The sequence below is a fragment of the Ptychodera flava genome, chromosome 22 (genome assembly GCF_041260155.1).
Source record: "Ptychodera flava strain L36383 chromosome 22, AS_Pfla_20210202, whole genome shotgun sequence".
Lineage (NCBI taxonomy): Eukaryota > Metazoa > Hemichordata > Enteropneusta > Ptychoderidae > Ptychodera > Ptychodera flava.
Window position 1 is genome coordinate 821201 of NC_091949.1, and position 23800 is coordinate 845000.

General features: G+C 36.2%; 1 long non-coding RNA gene across 1 annotated transcript in view; it reads left to right on the plus strand.

Annotated features, from left to right (window-relative positions):
* Positions 1-7889: 7889 nt before the first annotated feature.
* The window catches only part of LOC139122430 (uncharacterized), a 17249-nt gene continuing 1338 nt past the window's right edge, over positions 7890-23800 (plus strand). The window contains exons 1-3 of the long non-coding RNA XR_011549461.1: positions 7890-8041; positions 9629-9738; positions 23478-23800. The exon at positions 23478-23800 is cut by the window's right edge and continues 1338 nt beyond it. This is a non-coding gene — a long non-coding RNA (uncharacterized lncRNA). The remainder of the gene's footprint in view (positions 8042-9628; positions 9739-23477) is intronic.

The window sequence follows — 23800 nt, forward strand, 5'->3', positions numbered from 1 at the left end:
CATAAAAGGAATTGACTGTTTTAAAGAAAAGCAGGTATAGTACTGATCACAGTTGATTTGCTAAAAAAGTGTTCTATAATTTAAAGTTGTATATATAATAGACTTTCCATTTTGTTTGTCATTTGTTGGAATGTAAAATGAATAAATAAAAACATCCTGTGATATGTGAAACACTGGCTTAAATTTGAAAAATTGCACTGCTACTCCATTTGAAAAAAAAATTGATGCAGGTCTGACTGTAGAAATCAAAAAATGCTGTCTCTCTAACCAAAAAAAAGTTCCCATACCCACTTCCTGCATACCCCCCCTCGAAATCAAATGGGTCTCCCCTTTATATGCGCATGCGCACATAACAAGTTAGCGTTGTTTTTCGAGGACTTTGAAAAAAAACCCCGAGGCCTTCATGTTTCTCGGTCAGTTGCGAATTTTGACGTTTTAAAGGTTTTAGCGTATATTTGATTGCTGTCATGTATTTTTTGGCACGAAACGCTCCTTCGATAGACTGAAGAATGATGGCCTCCGAGGCTCCGTACTCGGTACTCCCCAGTACCGGCGAATCCATTGCTTTTAATAGCGAGGCAACCCGACCGACCGGCGGCCCGTACTAATAGCTGGGTGAGAGCGAGGGAATGCTCTGTCCTTCTACCTCCGGCCTCCATGTCATAACAAACTGGCGTCTTTTTATGTTAACGTACTGTCCTTTCGACACAGCGATTCCTTTTAGTTTTCTGTTGCTTATTTTGGGTAATTTCGACAGTTGTGCATTGATTTTGACATCATTTTTGACTTCGATCGCTAAAGTGTGTGCTTTTAAAGTTTTATGTTGACCGATTTACTAAGGAAGTACGCGCACTTCAGAATCACGGCATAATCCGACATGGTAATTTGGCATGATCATCAGATCATACATGATCCGAGATTGCACTTTAGCAAGGTCACGATAACTAATGTTGTTTGTTTCACTGTCGTTTAATACCTATATTTCCACTAAAAGACCATTAGAATTTCCTCCTGGCTACTTTGAAATCGTGCACTGGCATGCATGTAGTTGTCAACATCACTATGCTTGTTTGTGGCGAACAAAAACCCATCGGCAATCGCCACGATCTCAAAAGCGTGGCGACAGCTGATTTCGTCGAAATTGATAAAACTAAGCAGTCCAAATATATGCTAAAGACAAAATAAAAAACTCTTTATTTAAAGCGCTTACTTGAAATTGTAAAGGAAGACAAAATATTACAATTACATTCTCGCGATCTCCATGAACTGGCCTTCCGATCACGCTGATACTGAATCATGGAGGTAGTGCTGAGATAGACAACCATAGCCAAAAGCAGCAAAACTCAGCGACAATTCTGAGCTTATTGACACAATATTTCATATCGCAGTATCAAATCAAACTGATTACAAAATCCCTGGATCAGCGATATTTTAGTGAAATTTCCACATTAATCATAACTTGTGAAAAGTAAACGTGAAACAAGGACGTCGTGTATGCTGTCGATCGACAGCATTGTGTGAACCATAAAACCAGCTGGCATGGCATGTGCATTGACTGCACATGATAAAAGCAAGTCGACATTGCAATATCAAAGGGTCTACATCTTGTGAAAACAACGACGTAGCAGTGAAAGTTGTAATAGTCATCGGTAAAAACTCTTCACTGATGAACTGATAATAGCGTCAAACAAATGAAATTGCATATTTAGAGAAGGAAAACCAACGTCTCATCGTGGCCTTGAGTGAGAATAAACAATGGCGGATGTGCGGAGTGGGACTATTCTATTTAGGTAACGGGGTACGGAGGGACACAGATTCATGAAGGTACTGGCAAAACGTGCCATTTTCCTAGCGATGCTGTCGCGGGAACTTCAATGTCCCATTGTTGTAACACCTTTTCAATAGTTTTTCTGATCGGAAAAGTAATTTTATTAACTGTAATGATCTATTATACGCTCATCACCTTTCTGTATCGGGGTTTAACCAGGGTAAGAGCACATAAAGTAAAGTGAAGTAAGCCTTTATTGAAACCCCTATCCCCATTGGGGATCTTGATCATAAAGTGCAATACAGGTTTTGCAAAATCAACAACAAAAGAGTATATATAGATGAGGATGTAACATGTTCATCAATATTTTACTCTTTTCATTTTTATTTTGGTCTGAGTTCAAACAATTTTCCCAAATCACATAATGATGATTTGTCTGTTCTTGAAAAATGTTTATAAGGTCTTGTGTGTCTCTGAATGTGTTTTTACAAATGTTTTAATTAGTTTACTTAAACATCATGTCTACTGTGTGGCTAATGAAAGTTGCGTGTGGCTAATAAAATTAGGACCAAATTAGCCACACTGAGTAAGTGTGGCTACTAACTTGAAAATCCTACCGCTAACCCTGATTGTATGTCCTTTCCTGCACTACATAATTCAAAATTAAATATTGTTTTTGGCCTATACATACTTGAGGGGTAAGCTTATTTAGTCTCATACATTAAAGATGCACTGTTGACCTACAGAGTCCAAACTTTTTATCATTGTATTGTAGATAGGTGTACACTCCAAATACTAAGTACAAGTGTGGTGAGTGTAACAAGCAAATGTTTTTTTTGCTCACGTGTTCACACACGTGAGCATATGGTTTAGCCATGTCTGTCTGTGTGTGTGTGTGTCTGTGTGTGTGTCTGTGTGTCCGTGTGTCTGTATCCCCATTATCTCAAAAACGGCTGAACGTATTTCAGTCAAATTTGGTAGACATCTTCAGAATTCAAATGGCTAGAACTGAAAAGGTTTTGGTGGGCGTGGCTTGCATATTAATGAAGTTATCACAGTTTTAATTTTTGTGATACATGGTAGTCTATGGCAAGCATGATGACCATGGTTTCTGGACATCTCGACCCCTAACCAACTCGACCCCAGTCAACTCGACCCGCTACCAACCTAACCCTGGTTAGACCTTATAGCTTGCTCCTTCATGCCAAATATCAAAGTCACAGGTCTTGCCAATTTTGAGAAGAAGATTTTTAAAGTATTATTTTTCTGATTTTTCTATGACCTTTGACCTCCCCTATACCTATGCAGCTAAGCTATGGCAATGGCTTATTCTGGCCTATGTTAAAGTCCAAGACAGCCAGCGTCTATTGGACAATGGCCAGTAGGGGACCAAATTGCTCTCCACAATTTTGGGGATTCCACTTGACCTTTGACCTTGGCATCTTCCTGCAACTCATTTATTATGTGCATTTCTAATTCTGAGCTAGCCAATAGAGCTAGAGGTCTGATTTTTGGTATATAAGGATAACTTAGCAATACAATTTTTTTGACAAAATGTCATGTGACCTTGATGACCTTTGACCTCAAATATACATATATGGCCATAACTAAGTAACCACAAGTGCTACACCCTTCATATTTGGTATGATGGGAGACCTTATGACATCACATCCTGTACCTCATTAATTATGTGCATATCTAATTCTGAGCCAGCCAATAGAGCTAGAGGTCTGATTTTTGGTATATAGGTATAACTTAGCAATACAATTTTTTTGACAAAATGTCATGTGACCCTGATGACCTTTGACCTCAAATATACATATATGGCCATAACTAAGTAACCCCAAGTGTTACACCCTTCATATTTGGTATGATGGGAGACCTTATGACACCACATCCTGTACCTCATTTATTATGTGCATATCTAATTCTGAGCCAGCCAATAGAGCTAGAGGTCTGATTTTCGGTATATAGGGATAACTTAGCAATACAATTTTTTTGACAAAATGTCATGTGACCTTGATGACCTTTGACCTCAAATATACATATATGGCCATAACTAAGTAACCACAAGTGCTACACCCTTCATATTTGGTATGATGGAAGACCTTATGACATCACATCCTGTACCTCATTAATTATGTGCATATCTAATTCTGAGCCAGCCAATAGAGCTAGAGGTCTGATTTTTGGTATATAGGGATAACTTACCAATACAATTTAACTTGATTTTAGTCATTGAAACTTGCTATATACATCAAAGATACTGTGATATAACATTATTGAAAGTCAAAAGACATTTTTACTTCAGCCAATTCCTAATTTGCATATTAAATGAATTTTCATACTTAGGGATATTCATCTGAATTGACTTGATCACAATTGATGTAACTTGCTATGTACATTTCAGACACTGTAATACAATATTATTGAAAGTCATTAATCATTTTCTCTTCAGCCAATTCCTAATTTGCATGTTTAATGAACTTTCCTAATTAGAGATATATATCTGAATTGACTTGACCAAAGTTGACAAAACTTGCTACATATATTGCAGATACCATGATACAACATTATTGACAATCATTAAGCATTTTTACTTAAGTCAATTCCTAATTTACATATTTAATGAACTTTGCTTATTAGGGATATATACTGGGATTTACTTGATCAAAGTTGGCAAAACATGACAACATTGATGATTATACCTGGTTAAAACAATATCGAAAGTCATTTCACATTTTCATGTCAGCTAATATACAATTTGCATATCTAATGAGCTTTCACAGCTCGGCATATATGGCTTGAAGGACTTGGCCAATGGTAATTACACTTGCTATATAAAATGGTGATACAATGACAGCAGTCAAAGAACTTAAATATTTTTATTTCAGCTAATTACATATTTGTATACTTCATGACCTTTGAGAATTAATCGGCGGTGATTATTGTTCATTATGTTGATCGTAATACTTTCAATGAAGTTGCAAACATGTGGCAAAGGTTCAAATTTACACATAACTGTATGAAACACGTGAGCATTTTCAGTTCATATCTGGTAGTCAATGGTTCATATCAAGGTTGTTGATACTTACAATCCACACTTGAACTTATGCTGGAGCGGTAACCAACCAGTTCAAATAACTTTCATTTATGTCAAAACTATTTGACATTTTGCCAAATTTCACATTTATGGCAATTAATAAACAGTAAGGAGGTACAAAGGACGTCGGTGCCCCCGGGCCCCATGTTTTCTGAACAATTCTGGTTTGTCATTTTTGATGCAACAGTTATTGTCTTTTATCACTGACTGCATAATACTTCCATTTTCTGTTAAGCGTTTTTGGACATGCAAATAGGAATATCAAGGACTACTAAGCTGTACTGATGAGTATGTAACCCAAAAAATGCCATGACGCGCAGGTTCTGAAATGACACACGCGGTGACCAGAAGTGGCCTAATGGACAACAGTGATACTCAAAAGTTTGGTGATCTATTGACGACTTGTTTCATTCTCAGAATTGTATGAAAATTTTGATAGTCGTCATGACATTGTGACCACAACCTTCTCAGCACGTCGAGACTAGACATACCGGTACTGTAGCAGTGCTAAAACTAGACCATTGGGCTTTCTGTGGTGGGGCATTGCCCGTGGTTGATACACTATGATCAAAATGCAATGAAATGCATTTTCATTGACCATATCACTTCCAGTGTCTGTCATTCAAGTACGTCAGTTCAGATATCGGACATTGCATGCCAAGTACTGACTGAATTTTATGTCCCGGTCTTTGGTAGTCCATGTGGGCTACCATTTCATGGATTTTGGTAGCCCCAGGGAAAAGTTGGTAGGGTATTCTGTGGATGCGGGACTACCGCTTATTTCGAGCCCTGTGTATTATACATTAGATAGCCTATACATTGTAGTGCACATTATACAGTAAAACTCTATCAGCTGATAGGATTGTATTATACATGAGATAGCCTATACATTGTAGTGTACCTTATACAAGCCTATACATTGTAGTGTACCTTATACAATCTTCACAAGTTATAGTCATTAAAGCAGTCAAAATGAGATTGAAAGTTGAAAGTACGTATTTTCAATAATGACAAAAAAAAATCATACAAATGCCAAAAAAAATTGATTCAGGTGATTATCACCCATTCATTATGAGGCTGAAGTCACTTTCTATCAGACATGTTTCTTCTGTATTTGTTTCCATTTGAGAATGTTTTCTCTTTCTTAGGCATGGTCTAGGATAGCATTTTTGTCTGTTTCAGTCTTGACTTATGTTACTTTTCCAACATGAGTGTATTCATTCTGATTGAACACATGTTTGGAAAATCATCTGTCTCTGAACATAAACTGCATATATATACTACATTGTACATATTTATTAAGTAAACATACTTCCATTACTGTAGTTGACAAAATGTTTCAAAGTCTTTGAATAGACTGTGTGCAGTACCAGCAGATATATAACTCAATGCAGTGGCTGCAGTCACCATGTTGTCAATGATGAAATGAAACAAAATGGCAAGCTTCTGATTTTGACCACTGAAGCAAAATGGGGAGAAACCATCCCAAACTCAGGTTCAAAGTGCAAGTAGAGTCAAGAAATTGAAAAAAGTTTAGGAAAGTTGACCTTGAAAGGAAGGTAGTGGCATGGTCAAAAAAAATATGCATGGCTTAGAACTTAAGCGTGGGGGAGGTACATCTGGATAGCTAAAATGTTCACGGTGCATCGCTGCAAACAAGAAAAATATCTTCGCTGATTGTAAGGTTAAATTTGTGAAGGCTTAATTTGCAAAGTATTGTGATGTGACGCCATCAGCAGATTCAATGGAGACCTGGCACTCATCCAATCAAAACATGCACTGGGGAGAAGAACAAGAAACTGTATAGAGATGACATCAGAAACAAAAATGTGAAAAAAATCATCAAAAGTTACAAAGCAAATACTGCTTTGGCATTGTCTGTGCAAAAGAGTAAATTGCACTTTTGTTTTTAAAAGGCACAACAGAAACAATAGCCTTCAAGCTTGGCATTAATTACTACAACTCACACCAAGGTGATTATAGTTTGACTAGCATGGCATTTAAAATATGATCAATGCAATGTCATTAAACTTAAGGCTTCACCATTTTCATAACCAAATTGACACTGGGAATTACACAGTTTGTCCTTGATTTAGAATCAACAAAAACCTTTTAACTTCATCAACTATTTTTCTTGTAACACTGGGGCTTGATGTTCTTCAATTTTTACCGGTACATGGAAAAACTAGCGTATGATGTGTCAAGACTGGAACATGTGTGTTTTTGGTTGTACATATGGAGACACAGCTAGGTTATACAACAACTCGCTATATATGTTGAAAATTCTGAAAACATTTAATTCCATCATACACTGAATGTACATTTTGTAAATAACGGAATATAGGTACCGAATTTTGGGAAATATCATTTTGTATTTGCTAACTTGACTGCATAGTCCATTGGGACAGGATAGTAAACTTATGGTGACTTTGAAACAGTTGAAAATTATTGGACGATTTACCCCACAAAGTATTTACAGGAATGTACATTGGGATGGTTATTTACTACTAAATATACCATGATTTGGAAGAAAATATTTGCTGGCAGTTGTGTACAGCATTTATAGAAACAGATAACAATAAATAGTCTTAGTAATAGGTCGAGGTCAAACTTTGTTAGTTCCATATTACAGACCATGGGTGGTTTGTATAAAATATATTGGTGGCCATACATGTTTTTTGTAGTATGGACAGTGTAGCTACAATACTTTGTCAGGGACATGAGTGTGCCTTCTCAGACCAGTTTTATGGATCAGAAATCTGAGAGATTATTTAAATTTTCGTCTTCAATAATTGGAATCTGCAGTATCACCATGATCATCATCATCATCATCATTTTCTCTATATTCTTCACATTTGCTCCTTTTTACACAAAGACCAGACTGAGCGCAAACTTGTGTAAGTTTCCACCTGATTCATTATTCCTCAGAGTATGGCAGGTGCACATGTTTCAACTGCACCTCAGGTGGACAGTTGGTGCACAGGTGTTGGATGGGAAATTCAAATGAGCACTCGGTCTGTACGTTCAGATCTTGCTCAAGCAGTTCAGTTTTCATTGCAATTTGAATGACACATGTCAGGTTGAGCATGTTTCTGTTTTCTTTGGCTACACATGACCATAGTCTGACAACATAACTACTGTTATCAACTACTGAAAATTTCCAGTCTGAGGTAAGCAGGAATTTGTCAGGTCTTGAAATTTTCCTCCGTAAAACAGGAGTATTTTCATCCCAATTAAATTACAGGTCAACAGACACTGCTACCTAGTTTCTGCATAATGATGTTGCATATATGTCTGTGCATGCACTTGAAAATGCATTGGCCACTTTGCACTCTCTAAAAGACAATTTCCAGTTTGCCTTGCAGTGTAGAAATCAAAATGCAACTTGTACAATATTTTTTTTATATTCTATATGCAGAGAATCTTCCTATTGACATTTTTGATTCAATGAATTTTATTTGTCTATGACATAAAATATATGCCATCATTTTAGTTCATGAATACGGTACTGTTTTTCAATAAATTTGTGTTGGCAGCGAATCTTGCTGCGCTTCTTCCTGATGTAGCAATGCAGTGATGATTTCCAAGGTTCATAACATATTTCCCTAGGAATTCTGGTAACACCTGTTGTCTGTTTCATAAACATTCAGTATGGTAGTTTCTTCTATTAGACTTTTAAGGAACTTTTTTCTCACTGGTGACATCTTAGAGCTTTAACTTAAGACATTTATTCAAGTCAGTGCCTGAATTTTCATTGTATTCGTGTCAACTGTTGTCTTGTTGACATTGTTAAACTTATTACTCATTTCCAGTACATTTTGATAACTTTGTCATTGTGTCTGAACACTAATTTAAAAATCTTGCCTGTGCCTTGTGCAGTGGTACTTTCACCAGGTACCGTCAACCAGCTGAGCCAAAATAAAACTGGAGTACGGTATATAAACTACATACCTGGACAACAGTACATCATCAATTTTTGTTGTTGTTTGTGTTGTTAACTTTTATTTTTAAACAATTCCATTACTGTAATTCCTGTCCAGTTTTCATTTCCCATTTAATAGACTCAATGCCTTTCATGTAATCTCGGTCACTTACGTGTAAGTGTGAATCGCTTTTTTATGCTGTGTATAGCTACTTCTTTTGCCAAATGAGAACAGCTTAGAAATGTAAGAGGCAAAAAGAAATGCCAGCGCAATTGCATATTTGAAATAAATGAACATTTGCTCAAGTCTTGTTCAATGCAGCCATTCAATATCACTCTCATTGGCTGCCAATTCGCCATAGCAACCAGACGGTAGAAGTGAAAGTAAATAATTTCTGTTGTAATGTAACTGATGTATCTCTGTCATTTTGTTGAAGTAATGAACACTTAAAGTTGTATTTTATTTCATTACGTTTTTTATTCATGGTGATATTTCTTAGTTTGATCCTCACAGGATATTCAAAGTTTTACTCCAAAGTAGAATTTCCAGATTGTTGAAAAAATACTGACAGTATGAGACTGAATGCCTAGGATAAACATACAAGTTATGGCTGCATGAATCAAGTGCTAGTTTGCAAACAGTTTTGCGTATGAACTCATAGTTGGAATATTTTTCATATTCTACAAATTAATAAGACTGTTGACTCCTGACTCCCGAGTTGTCAACTGATTAAACCTTTTCAATTGGATGTGTCACTTTTCTTCCCTGGAAATCCATGTTGTACGGTAAAATACAAGTTTTCACAGGAAATCTCTTTTCATTTATCATGATTAGAAATGGCACTAGGAGATATTACAAGTCTCCTCAGACCAGGATTGATATATGTCTGTTACCTTTTGAGAATATCTACCAATGGTATCCTAGAGATTGCAAAGGAGTGTGCAGTAAGTACAATTTTCTACCTCTATTTCACAAATCAATATTACTTCCTTGATAAAACTTTCATATTGTAGTATTTGTTTACAGTACCTTGATTTTTAGCTTTTTCTCTATAATTTTGTCTTCATGTGGAGGTATGCAGTCAGCATTGGAGCTATTGGGATCTGTTGGTGTACGTCGATCTGCTCCAGTGAGACACATATACTCTCGCCCACTTTTAGGGATTTTAAAAATTGCTACACGTCCATCCATTGGTCCAGAATCACAGATTTTCAGATTAGTATCTATTCTGCCTACTCAAAGATAGGTCAAAACTAAATTTTTTCCTTGTATTTTTGTTTCTGTGTAAAGCTTCTGTTAGTAACTTTCTGTGGCCCCTCCTCCACATAATAGAAAAGTTCAATGCTACATTATTACTACATATTGATCGGGCATGCGTGTATTACAGTGGCTTTTATTGTTTGTTGAAAACAGTTTATCACAATGGAAGAATTCTGACCCGGTTCCAACCATTATTCCTGCAGCCAATGCATATTTATATAACATGTTAACTGATGTCAATCTTGTGAAAACATGATTGACTATCTGTGTTTAGTTTTTTTCTTTCAAGAATTATTTCAAACTTTTGTTTCACCATATCAACTTTTGATTAGCAAGGCATTATTTAAGCATTTTAATTTTGAACAGCAATAAAGAAATAGCATGCCATTTAGGCTGAAAATCAAGTCAGTGCTGTGTTTCATGTCTTTTTAAAAAAGGCTGCCCGCTAATGTACAGTACATATCCTTGTATTTAATCATGTACAATGAACTTTTGCAAGTTACATGTAGCTAGAATAGTTAATCAGATCTAGCCCTAATAAGTTTTTGTACATTCTGACAAAAAATGTAATGAAATATAGAGTTATGCTGAATGTAAATGAATAAATTAGCATAAATTAGATGTGTTGGCAGAAAACAAATTGCTCGATTATATAATGCAATATTTTATTGTTCAATGATACACTCAAATAATGCAGAATGGCAAACATTACAAAGCTCTGGACCCCTTTGTAATTATACCCATTGCATATTGCTGGCACCTGATCTTATAAGGAGTGGCCCATTTGATTTCTGGAGGTGGAGGGGAGGGGTTGGAGGATTTTTGAAAAAATAATTTGTTGCCAGTAAATGCTGGAAAAAAATTGTCTCTGCAGAAGGGAAGGGAAAAAAAAATTACTTCTAGGAAGGCTACAAAAAAAAAATTTACTGTGATGCACCCTTTGGTGGTTGACCTGCATTCAATGGTCTCAGGAGCTCCTGCCTATGGCACCATTTTGAACAAGAATCTTTGAAAAAAGAATTATATTGTCTTTATAGCGTCATTTTTGAATGGGTTACATCTATACTGGTAGATGCAGAAACCTCTTCTCAATAGCATGAACCACAATGGTCACCCTGTGTGGAGTGACTGTGCATACAGAGTGACTGTACATAAATGTGTACTTGTATTCTGCTGCTGCACTCCCTGACTGCAAGGCTGTGTTAATGCAATATTAATGCTGCCAGTGTTAGAATAAACAGGAGGATGTTTGTCAAGTCTACAAAAGAGATAGAAATCAATAAACAAATAAATCTCATGATAAAGTGGTAACTCTTTGTTAATAGATATGTCTATTAAAGTTAAACATTTTGTCCCAAATTTTACGAGAAAACAAAACAACTGGTGAATGTCAATGTCATGTTGTATGCCATCTAATCAGATATTTCATGATGAAGAAAAGAATATTAATCTTCCATTCATATCTCAGTTAATACGTATGATTTGTGATATTCATTGGGAGTGCAATTGCTTTAACTCAAGTCTGAAGTACGTCTCATTTGTTGACATTGCCTTGGTGTGTACCGTACTTTAAACAATGACTGGAAATGTAAAGGATTAGATTTGTAAACTTCCTGATAAGATCAAAATAAACAATATATATTACTGTACTATTTAAATAAATCCTTCATGAAAAAGTATCAATCAATAAATGAACAATTAACTGTGTTATACTCAAACAATTTTACAAATGTTTTAACTGAAAATGTTTAACCACTTTCAAATAAGGAAATAATGAACAAAGCATGTAAATCACTGTGAAACACTGTTCTAACAGTCCACTGATGTCTACCTCTTAGATATTAACTTTAAACTTGTTTTCCAATTAAAACAGTGGTGTCTGAGAATAAAATGTTGACTAAAATGATAAAATAGCCAAAAATATATGATACTGATAATTGTATTATAATTTTTAAACTTCACAATAAGAATACCTAGATTTCAAAGAAAGAGCATTAGCAGATTGTGATAATTGTTTTTGACCAAAATGACAAGTCATGTGCTTCACATCAGAGAGTAAAATTGGAAAGGCTGCATAAGTTGGATATGTTCAGTGATGTGCATGTGTGAAGACATGGATATTTCCACAAAATTAAATGCTAAAAAGGGCTCAATTTTCCATGATTGTGATTGAATGATTTCGAATTTTGAAAAAAAATCTGCTGTTCACTGTATGATTGAACTAAACTGTTAACAAATTCTGCCAACATTAATACCAAACACCTTTTTACAGCTGCAGAATAGCCATTACAACAAATTACACAATCAGAGCACAACAATTTGTTATATGCAGAAATTTTGTGCACAGACTCTACTGAATTCATTCTAAAAATGGAAAAATTAATGTAAAGTTGGTAAGAGTCTTAACAATCATTATCAATTTTCCCTATTGTACATGATGTAAATAGATCTCAGCCATCAATTCATAAAAACCAGATGAAACATGCTGCGTAATGATTATTCTAATAAAAGTAAAACTTGAATTTAAATGCAACAGTCTTCTGCAAAAACTGTACCTATAGAGTTTGTGATCTTTGCGGTTTGTATATTTGTGAGCTCATGTTTTTCAGTAAGCACTACACCAATTGATTGTTTGATTGTTTATACTGATCATTTTATTTTTCCTAGTATTGGTCACCAGGATGTCTACAACTTTTTCTTCTTTTCCATGACATTATAATACTAAATTATTCTCAAAAAGATCGGAAACCCAGAGTTAATGCACTCTTTGATATGCTATGTGATGTTGATATTTTAGGAACTAGCTAGAGGGAGGACATGAAGACTACTGGTACTTATTTGCAGTGATTTGCCTTTATTTTTATCTATACATTGTACCGTGTTACTATAGTCTGGCTGATGTATTGTCAGGTCATTCAGTCCTACATTACAGTTTCTGTGTTGTGTAAAATCTTCACTTTGCTACGATGTCCATATACTTCATTTTGCACTCAGAGCATGTCTGTACAATTCATCATTGATGAAGTCTCTCTGAAAGAGTTGTTTGGATGAAACCCATCAGGTCTGTGTGTATTGCCCGTGCCAAGGTTTCTTTTTTTGTGTTTCTGTTCGATCTTTGCATTTTCTCTTGATAATGTTCATCTGTAAGTTTGAATATTAACCTATTTGTTGAATTCTTCCAGTCAGAAATGCATTTTCTTACGATAAAAGTGTTCACAATTTTAAGTGATGTCATATCTAATGATTGTAAACTCATGCAGCATCCATATGTCATTTACAGTGTTTGCTGTTGAATTAAAATGTCAGGCTTGGAGTCCAATGTAAAATATGAGAGTAGAATTTCATGTGTGGCTGGAGAATTGCCTTTGTGAAGACAGTACCATTGGTTGGATTTAGGTTGTACTGATAGGCATTTATCAATGTTTAGTTTTCTTTGACAATGGTAACTATAACTGCATAAATGGTGCGGTCTTCTGATATTTGCTGTGATATAAACTGTTTGCATTTTGCAGTGGTTGATCTATTATGTTGTATGGACTACACAATTGAAATATTCCATGATTCAATTATACTAGTACACATGTAGATTATGACAAGCCATGACATTTTGCAAATTTCTTGCAGACACAGATTACCGTGGTGATGTTTCTAGGTACTGTATTGTCTTGTTAGTGCTTTCTTTCTGAATGCAGTTGTTTGATATCTTGAAAAACAAGGGAAAAGCTAAAACGAGGGGGAAGGGGAATACGAAGGGCTATGATATTCTCATTGTACGTACATAAAACTTTAACAACACAATGCAAAAATGAAATATTGTCCTGGCTTTGCTTAAAATATGCAAAAATGAAATATTATCCATACGTTTAAGGGACATATGTTGGTAGACCAAGGAGGAGGGGGCTTTATGTGCAGTGGAATATATACTCGCACTCGCACTGATCTGATGGGGGTCTATATTATACTACCACTGATACAATGAAGGGGACATGATATTCACTGTGTTAGTAGAGAACATTTTAACAACAATATGCAAAAATGAAAAATTGTCCTTATACTTCAGGTACTTTGTCAATTGGCCGAAGGGAGGGCTTTGTGTTCAGTGCAATATATACAAGTACCAGCATCATACTGATCAGGGGCCCATAACTATTACTGATGGCCTAAAGGTGACAAGATATTCATAGTTAGACGAAACACTTTGAGAAAAGCATGCAAAAATAAAATATTGTTCTCATGCTTCAGGGACTTCCCTATGTGCATGAACAAAAGGGAAGGGCTTTGTGTGTAATGTTTAATATAGAGACATAAGCGCCATACTGAAGACGGGGCCTATAACTTTAAATTTTGCCGCGAAGGGGGACATGAAGTTCTCAGTGTCAGTAGAGAACACATTAATAACAAGATGCAAATATGAAGTATTGTCCATAAGCATAAGGGACTTATATTATTGGATGAAGGGGGGAGGCTTAGGAGGTATGTAAGACCCCAAAAATTGACAAAGTGAGCGTCAAAGTGCTCGATCGAGCACCTTATGGAAAATGGCAAACTGAGCGTCAAACTGAGCGTCAAACTGAGCGATCGAGCACTTTGTGGAAAATGTCAAACTGAGCGTCAAAGTGAACATGATGGCGCCTCCAACGATAGGATGTGGTATAATTAATTTTGCCGTCAGCTGTGAGATCGCGTCCCGCCAGGTCGATGTTTACATTCACTGTGGCGTTACCCAATGAGTCGTCAATCCCGCCTGATGATTTGGTATGAGTTGACATTCCCTGTTACTGTTGCCCTGTTTCAGGTAGATAATCTTTCCGAACAGATTTCGCTTCAAGGCCATGACAATTATCATTTTTATACCTCTGCCTCGCTTACCGCCAGGATTACCGCTGCTCAGAGACTGAATATTCGTGAAAAGTCATTTACCACAGACTGGAAGTGAATCATTCACACCTCTTCTACTCCTAACGATCGCGGAAATACCGCAGGCACAGCGGTAAATGGCATGAACGGCTACAGTTTGCAGTATTTTTTGAGAGAGAGAGAGAGAGAGAGAGAGAGAGCGTGTACATCTACGTCTTGGTCAAATAAACTAGTACGTTGTCACTGTTACGTATGTTCAGTTCTCTTCCGTCTGTAAAATATTGCAAACTAAATACCGAACAAAAGGTGCATTTCACGAACACCCCCTAATATGTCTTAGGTGTAATCGATGTCAAAAAAATAGTTGACAATTTATCAGATGTAAAGTTCAATTTAATTACGACATCCAAATTTTGTTCAATTTGTGCGAGATCGGGAAGTAAAACTCTGGTCATACATTTGTAGAGCCATTCCATGATAGCAAATATCGACATCGCGTCTGGGGACAATTTATCTTGTCTATTTTTATCTATATTTGATAGCAGCATGAATGTCCTTGTACTCAATAAAGAAGGCACTGAAATTACCAGTTAAAATTGGCTAACTGCTACGATGGGTTGCGACGTTTTAGCCACATCGTTCACCCCACAACTACGTAACAGCCTATCACCAACCCGACATGCGAACAACCGGGTAGGCGAAGTTTATTCCTTAAATTTATGCCATTTTGATATTTATACGCCTACAGACTTGGAGCAAGTTTACGATCAAGTTTATCATCACTTCATAAACACGTTCAATAAAGAAAGCATTCTGCTATAAAGTTCGTGTCAATAAAATACGCTGCTGGTATAATTGTTTTGAAGTCCGAAGCTCTGCATTCAAGATTACAGTATGGTAGGTATTCTTTGAACTTTGAGCAAACAGAACGATGAATGTAAGCAAGGAATATACTAGAAATATTTATGTGTTTTGTCTTGTGTTGATAGCATTGTAGTTTTTTTACAGAGTGATAGAGATATTGCAAATCTAGTTGGCGCGATCACTATGAAATAATCAAGAAAAATATAAATTGACCGACATATCGACGTAGTTTACGGCTCTGCACGCATCGATATTACCATAGTCGCGACGGGGCCCGGGATATGTGCCGCTACGGACCACGCTTCTCTAGATAAAAATCACTCTGCATTTTGATGATTTTGAATGAATGTGTCTGTGGACTATTGTAGCTGCACAGTAAAATTTCTCAGATCATTTCTGCGCTGATCGCCATAAAATGCCGACGTTTTGTCAAGCGACGCCGCTCACCGGTACCATTTTTGTATATCCATGACGGCGATTTTTCCCAACAAAATTTTTGAGGGACATTTTACCAATTTTCATGAATTTTCCTGTCATTTTTTAGAATTATACACTGTTTGAGTGTATGAAGAGAGTGTACGCGTTAGCAGATGGCCGGCAGTTGTATCGGGCCAAGTGTCCTTGTAGCGTTTCTTATGACATCTACGTTACGCTTGAAACATTAACAACAACACAACAGTTATGTTCGTTGAATTTTATTGGTCAACAACAACAACAACAACAACACGACTAATAAACATAAACAACAATACAAACAACAACAACAACAACAACAACAACAACCAGACTTCTGGGTTCCCTATGCTCAGAGGGTTGAGCCCACTGCAGCACTGAAAATTCCATGAACTTGATTTGTTTGAAGTCCTGTCAGCGTGGCTAAACTTGACTGACATACAGTTCGCGTACGTTCAATAATGATTCTACATAAATCAGACTTGTTATCCAAAGACTCTTGATGTTGAAAGGTCAATTTAGACGTTGCCTGAATAAACACATTGTCTAGAAATCGTTTGCTGAACGTGACACTCTATGCGATGATCGTTTTTTGGACGTGGGATTCTGTGCATGTGATAACCGTGATTTTCTATCCATCTGACATCACGATTGCCGAACAATGTCTTATCATGACAAATGTTTCAGAATTAAAGTAATGTGAAAGAACATCTTTCACCCGAAAAAGTGAAAGTTACAGTAATTTTTTCGGCTCCAGGCGTAAGCTTATGATCGGCTCAAAACTTTTCAGTCTCGGTCAACCCATAGAGAATGACGTAGATTTGACCTCGGTCTGCCTGCCATCAAATCGTGTACTATCCAGTACGCGCTAACTGAGCACCCATGCAAGCTATATTTCGCATATTCGCTACATTTTAGCACTCAGTTCTTTTTTTCGCCCAGTTTGACGCTTACTTTGTATCAAACGCTGTTTGACACTCACTTTGTCAGTTTCCAACGCTCAGTTCGACGCTCAGTTCGACGCTCACTTTGTCATTTTCCACGCTCAGTTTGACGCTCACTTTGTCTTTTGCCACGCTCAGTTCGACGCTCACTTTGTCGAATTTGGGACCCTTACATACCTGGGCTTAGTGTATAATGTTAAATGTAGAGGCATTAGTACCATACTGAAGACAGGGCCTATAACTTTTAATTTTGCCACGAAGGGGGACATGATATTCTCAGTGTCAGTAGAGAACACATTGATAACAATATGCAGAAAAGAAATATTCTCTTCGAGCTTAAGGGATTTATAGGACGAAGGGGGAGGGGTGTGGCTTTGTGAATAATGTTTAATATACAGGCACCACCACCATACTAAGGACAAAGCCTATATATCTATCACTGAAGCCATGAAGGCGGACATGATATTCCTAGTGTCAGCAGAGAATACTTTTAACAATATGCACGAAAAGAAATATTGTCCTCAGGCTTAAGGGACTGGTGTTATAGGACGAAGTGGGAGGGTATGGCACTAATGCCTATTTATTATACATTATACAAAAAGCCCTCCCCCTTCGTCCAATAACAGAAGTCCCTTCACTGTGAGGACAATATTTCATTTTTTCATCTTGCAATCAATGTGTTTTCTACTGACACTGAGAATATCATGTCCCCCTTTGTGGCATACCGGTACTTTAAAGTTATAGGCCCCGTCTTCAGTATTGCGTTAGTGTCTGTATATTGTACATTATATACTAAGTCCTCCCCCCCCCCCCTTCGTCCTATAGCATAAGTGCCTTATGCCATAGGACAATATTTCATTTTTGAATCTGGTTGTCAATGTGTTCAATATTAATTCTGAGAATATCATGCTCCCTTCATGGCATCAGTTACAGTTATAGGGCCCCAGATCTGTATGATGGTTACTTTTACAGATTGCATTGTACGTAAACCCCCTCGTGCAAAAAGATATGTCCCTTAAGCGTGAGAATAATATTTCATTTTGCTTATTTTTATCAAACTTTTTCCTACTTACACTGTGAATATCATGTCCCTGCTCATGGTTGCAGTGATAGGCTCTGCCTTAAGCATGGCGTGAGTGCCTGTATATATTGTATTGTACGTAAACCTGCTTCCCCCGGGGTCGCCCAATAACATAAGTCCCTTAATTGTATGGACAATATTTCATTTTTGCATATCGCTATCAAAGTGTTTTCTTCTATTACTGTCAATATCATATCCCACTTCACTGCATCAGTGATAGCTATTGATCATGCATATGGTTCTTGTATATTGCATTGTACATAAAGCTACCCCCGCCATGTCCACTAACATAAGTCCCTTGAGTGTGAGGATAATATTTCTTTTTTTTCTATTTTTATTTTTTCTATTTTTATCATAGTCAGGACAATATTTTATTTTTACATGGTGTTATCCAAGTTTTATCTACTTAGAATGTGAATATCATAATCCCATGGTAATCCCCCTTCCCCCCTTCGTTTTAGGGTCATAAGCCCTTCGTATCCCCCTTCGCCCTCACAAGTTGGTTTTAGGGTCACCCAAAAACAATCATATCTATTTAAGAGGTAATATTTTGCAAAGGTTTGAATAAACATGTTTACCAGCCATGTGAAATATTTATCTTGTACGGTAGAGAATCTGGTTTCACCTTTTTGGCCAAGGAAAGCATCATTTTGAGTGGATATGACAAAAGAGATGTACATGTAAAACAAATGACACTTTAAGATTTCTTCAGTTGCTGACAGAGTTACTTTGAAAGGCAAAACACTCATTGCATGCAAAACAGAGATTTAGAGCAATTTGTATTGCATTCTGTCACTTAGTGACTGAATGGTCCAAAGTTTCAACTTTTATTCACATTCAATGTATAAAAATATATTGAAACTACAGAGAAATGTGCTAAACATGACTTTTAACAGAATGATATCCATCCGTAAATAGTATCTGTACTCTCTTTGAAAGTGTGAAAGTCCTTGAAATTGAGTACCTTGAACTCCGGAAAATTGATAATGCCACATCTAATTTTCTAAAATCATGAAATGATTGGTAATGATATCATAAAAATTAAAGTAAAGTGATTTATAAATATGATACATCATTAAACTGGTACCCTGACAGTGGTATTTTGGACCTCATTGTTGGTGAAAGTTATTGCATTTTAATTGACTCTGAGAGAACATACTCTTGTAAAAATCAGACAAAATGGTTGGTAATGCCACACACTGTCTAACAACTATTCAACCATATTCATGCTTTACAGGCATATATTTCTCTATCAGAATAAAGGAGTTAAAACACAACAGTCAGATGTGTACCTGTATGTTAAAAGGCTCTGATTTGCTGTGAAATTCACCCTGTTACTCTCTATTCATTTGTGTTTATCCATATGATATCCTGGTTGTCAATTTTCCTTTCACGTCTGGACCTGTCTCACTGTCAATAGGGAAGTGATAGGAAATATACCGGTAGTTCAAACATTACGGTTTGTCGTTCCTCACTAGTGAGTCATACGTACATTACATACTATCCATAAATTCATATGCAGTTTAGTTTTGAATGAAAATGTTCATTCCTTCATATTTTATCAAATGCACCTTTAGGTCAGAAAAAATTGATAGTATGCCAATATTCTGCAGAATTTTTTTTTTCAATTTCCTTTCTACCATTAACTGACAAAACTTGTACACTTTTACCACATGCTGTCCTCAGCCAATGTCAACCTAATTTTATCTGATATAAAAGTTCATGTTCAAATGTCATGGTACTTTACATTAATTTGCAAATAGAAGATTGAAACACCAGTTCATATGGAACAAGCTTTTCATCTTTTCTGCAAAGCAAAATTCTCTCATACAACCAAAGACCACACAAGATCATGAAAGCAAAACATTTGTACAGTGTATCACATGGATGGATAAAACATGACAGCAAGGAAGCAGTCAGACCATCAAACCTGGTACTGTTTACCAATTGAAACCATGACTTCACAAAACAAGCAGAGAGAATAACTTGTCCTGAATAGGTTAAAGGTCAAAATGGTATGGTGAAAAATTTCCTTGCTGCAACTCTCAATATATCATCATCAATGACAGAATTTTATAAGTCCAACACCAAGCTGTTCAGTGTGATGTACAAAAAGTCCATCTCAATTCAGCTTGGTGACCATACCAACAAAGACTTGCATAGTTTGAATCTTTATTCACTGCCAATCAAATTATCCAGTCTACAGTCTATTGATGCAAAGATGTTACCAGTAAAAAGAAAGGCCATCAAATATCAACCATTCATACATTCCTATGATCACATTAATTGATAACATTGAATAAGTCTCAAACCCAGTATCTTGAGTGAAAATTGTAGTAACCACTGCAAAACTCTTTTTTCCCATAAACAGCTTTACTTTCCCCTCGAGAGCCATTCCAGGTAGTTTATAAGATTAAACCTCCAATATATGTCAGCTTGGTTGTTGCTACAGGCATTAAAAAATACTTCTTGTGAAAATATGGCTGGTATGTACTACCGTAAGGACTCTGAACAATATTATATCAAGTTGGAACCATAGTAGGATCTAGGATATTTGGTCAGTGATCAGTGTAAAAAGTGATTTTGTAGCTGTTTGACAGAGATATGTATATTGGTAGCTCTCAGTGTAGCCATTCTACCGGCCACACTCCAAATGGGATGTTGGTACAGTCACTGTATACACAGCATATAGGCACACACTGGATACACTGAAATGTAATTTGCACGTGTACAAGTAGACACACCAGATTACATGTGACAGTTTTGCTAATGTCATTGAAACATTGATGTTGAAAGTTGTCCAATACATGCAAGGCGATTTAATATTTAGTGTCATATGATGAAAGCAGTCTTTGGTTATAAGCAGAAAATGAGACAAGTTGATATGATTGGGATTTTGTCTGACCGGAATAAAAAATACATGTAACATCAGTGTTTACGCTGCCTGCTTTGAAATTGTAATATGCAATTAAAACTTGTATTTACATGTAACAAGGAAATAGTCTGCTTTCAGATTAGCTAAATTAGTGATGCTAAATTTCACAATTATACCAGAATGTGCATGTACTCAGGACCCACCGTTAAAATGTAACACAACTTTGTTCAGACTTCATTCTTGCAAATTTGTTTTAATATCACTGCTTTATAAACAATGCAAACAGATGTACAACCTGTTGATTGTATTCCTTAACAAAACCAATATCGTCACTTGAACCTGACATTTTCAGTCAACTTCATCTAATTTCCAACTGACAAAATGCAGGAATCATTTCAAAATTGAATGCTGGAGTAAATTGAGGAGTCTCGTCACTTGAAGGCCAATTTTCTCTATGTGTGTACAAGTATTTACCTTTGACATTGTTGAGGTAGGATGCAGCTGGGGACAAATATTTGGACTCAAATATTTACAAATCTTTTCTGGTCTACAGTTTGTAGGGGCTCATTTTTTAGCTCTTGGATGAAGTAAAGTTTTCACCATCTTTTTTTTTAAAGAGAGTGCTTGAAAATTTCTTTGTTGAAAGTTTGGCCACAGGTATTTTTTCAAGGTACATAACACCTTAAGTAAATATCTGTGGTAGACAATGTCTTTATTGAACTTGGGTTGTTATGAATTACAGACAGATTGCCATCAAAACAGACTTACAAGCTGGAATGCTACCGACAGTCTATTATTCAGGCAGCAATGTGGGAAGAACATTTTCAGTGCATATGTCACAAAACGTAGCATGCATGGTTATATTCTGTAAACTTTTCTACCTCAGGAATTTTTGAAAACTTTTGTCCAGTAAATTGCGACAGTGTGATTGATTGTTATTGATACATCTGTTGAAAGTATAATGATATGCAATGCTGTTCTTGTTTTCCCTATTTCATGAACGCAAGAATTCAATAGAAAATTGCTGTTTATGTTGTTAATCAAAACAAAGTATTTGTCAACTACTGACTTATGCCATTGCAGATGGCCTTTCTTGTAACTTTTCCTATTCTTTATCTTTATGTAACATTGAAACGGAAAATTGTTCTTTTCACAATATCTAATGAAAGTGCATTTAAGACCTTGCATAAAAAACATCAAAAGTAGAACTATGGTACACAGCCTGTACTATATCAAGCTCTGCAGGTACTACAAATTATATATATATCATGTTATGATCAACTGAAGAGGTCACCTTCTATGGAACAGTTGAAATATAAATGTGTTTGTCATGTCCATTGGAAAAATCAATACTTGTCTAGCTATAGCAAATGTTATCCATTGCCCTTGTTTACTGTAAGTTATTCTGTATGCCGGGCTGTTACAATAATGTGAAATTTTTTCAAAAAATTGTGGTCTCCTCTCTGAGTCATTATTTTCCAAATAATTCAAATCAGTAAATGAGAAGAAGTTTAGAGTTCATCCAACAAGTCTAAGAGTGTGTGTCTGAATCAGAAATCTGATTGTTCAAATAAGCCCAGTGAATTATGAGACATCTCCGGTGATGTGCAGCAGTCAGCTTGTAGAGTTGAGCAACTTAAACTATTTTGGCTGATATATTTGATCACGTGGTTTTGTTAAGTGATTAGGAGGAGCTGAGATTATAAGCATCTCTGTATCTATGTCATTGCGGAGATCATCATACTGATTGTGACAGTTTAAACACTTTAAATGCAAGCCATACTGGAATCAGTACTATGGAGCTGGTAGTACTCTGAGTTCAGTGGCAGTTTTGCCTGTGTCTGCATTGAAGTAACAATTTCATTATGCCAGTCATGGTGTTGGACTTGATGATGGTGATATGTTTCAATTTACCGTCAACAGCAAATCTGGATGTGATAGTCCATAGAAATCTCATAATGACTGTATTGACACCAAGGTGTGCATATACCGTATATATCATACAAAAACTGCAAAACCGAATTCATATCTCAAGCACTACATAATATTGCACATAAGTGGCAACGAATGTATGAATGGGTGTCTCAGATTTCTGCCTCCTGATATTATGGGTACAGAGAGATAAAATGTGTAGTCTTGAAAATTTGTCCTTTCATGCACAGCATAATGACAGAATCAAACAAACACTTGATGCAGGTATGAAATGAAATGCACTGCAGTCTGCTGTGGTCTCAGAAGCTGTATTGGACCAAAGTATTAGTTTGGTTGTTCTGAATTTCATCAAATTATGGGGATAATGATCTTCGACTTTGCAGATAACAATATAGTACTTCATATTTTATATTCCAGGACAGCATTGATGAGATGTTGGATTGCCATCACAGCTGGAAAAGAGAAGATCCAATGTATGCCGAGATTTGAAGGACAGCAGTATCTGAAAGTAAAGGAGTTCACATCAGTGTATATGCCATCCAACCATGAAACTAGATGTTGGAAATCTTATTGAGACAATTTTGAGTAACCTTTGCCTTATCTCACTTTCTGAGTGTAATTGTCAAGCATTGTCAGTACAAGAATTCTAAGAATTGTCAATATACTGAATTTACATTGAATCAATAAAATATTTATTTGAACAATTTTGGCTTATAACATTTACAGGGAAAAAATAAATG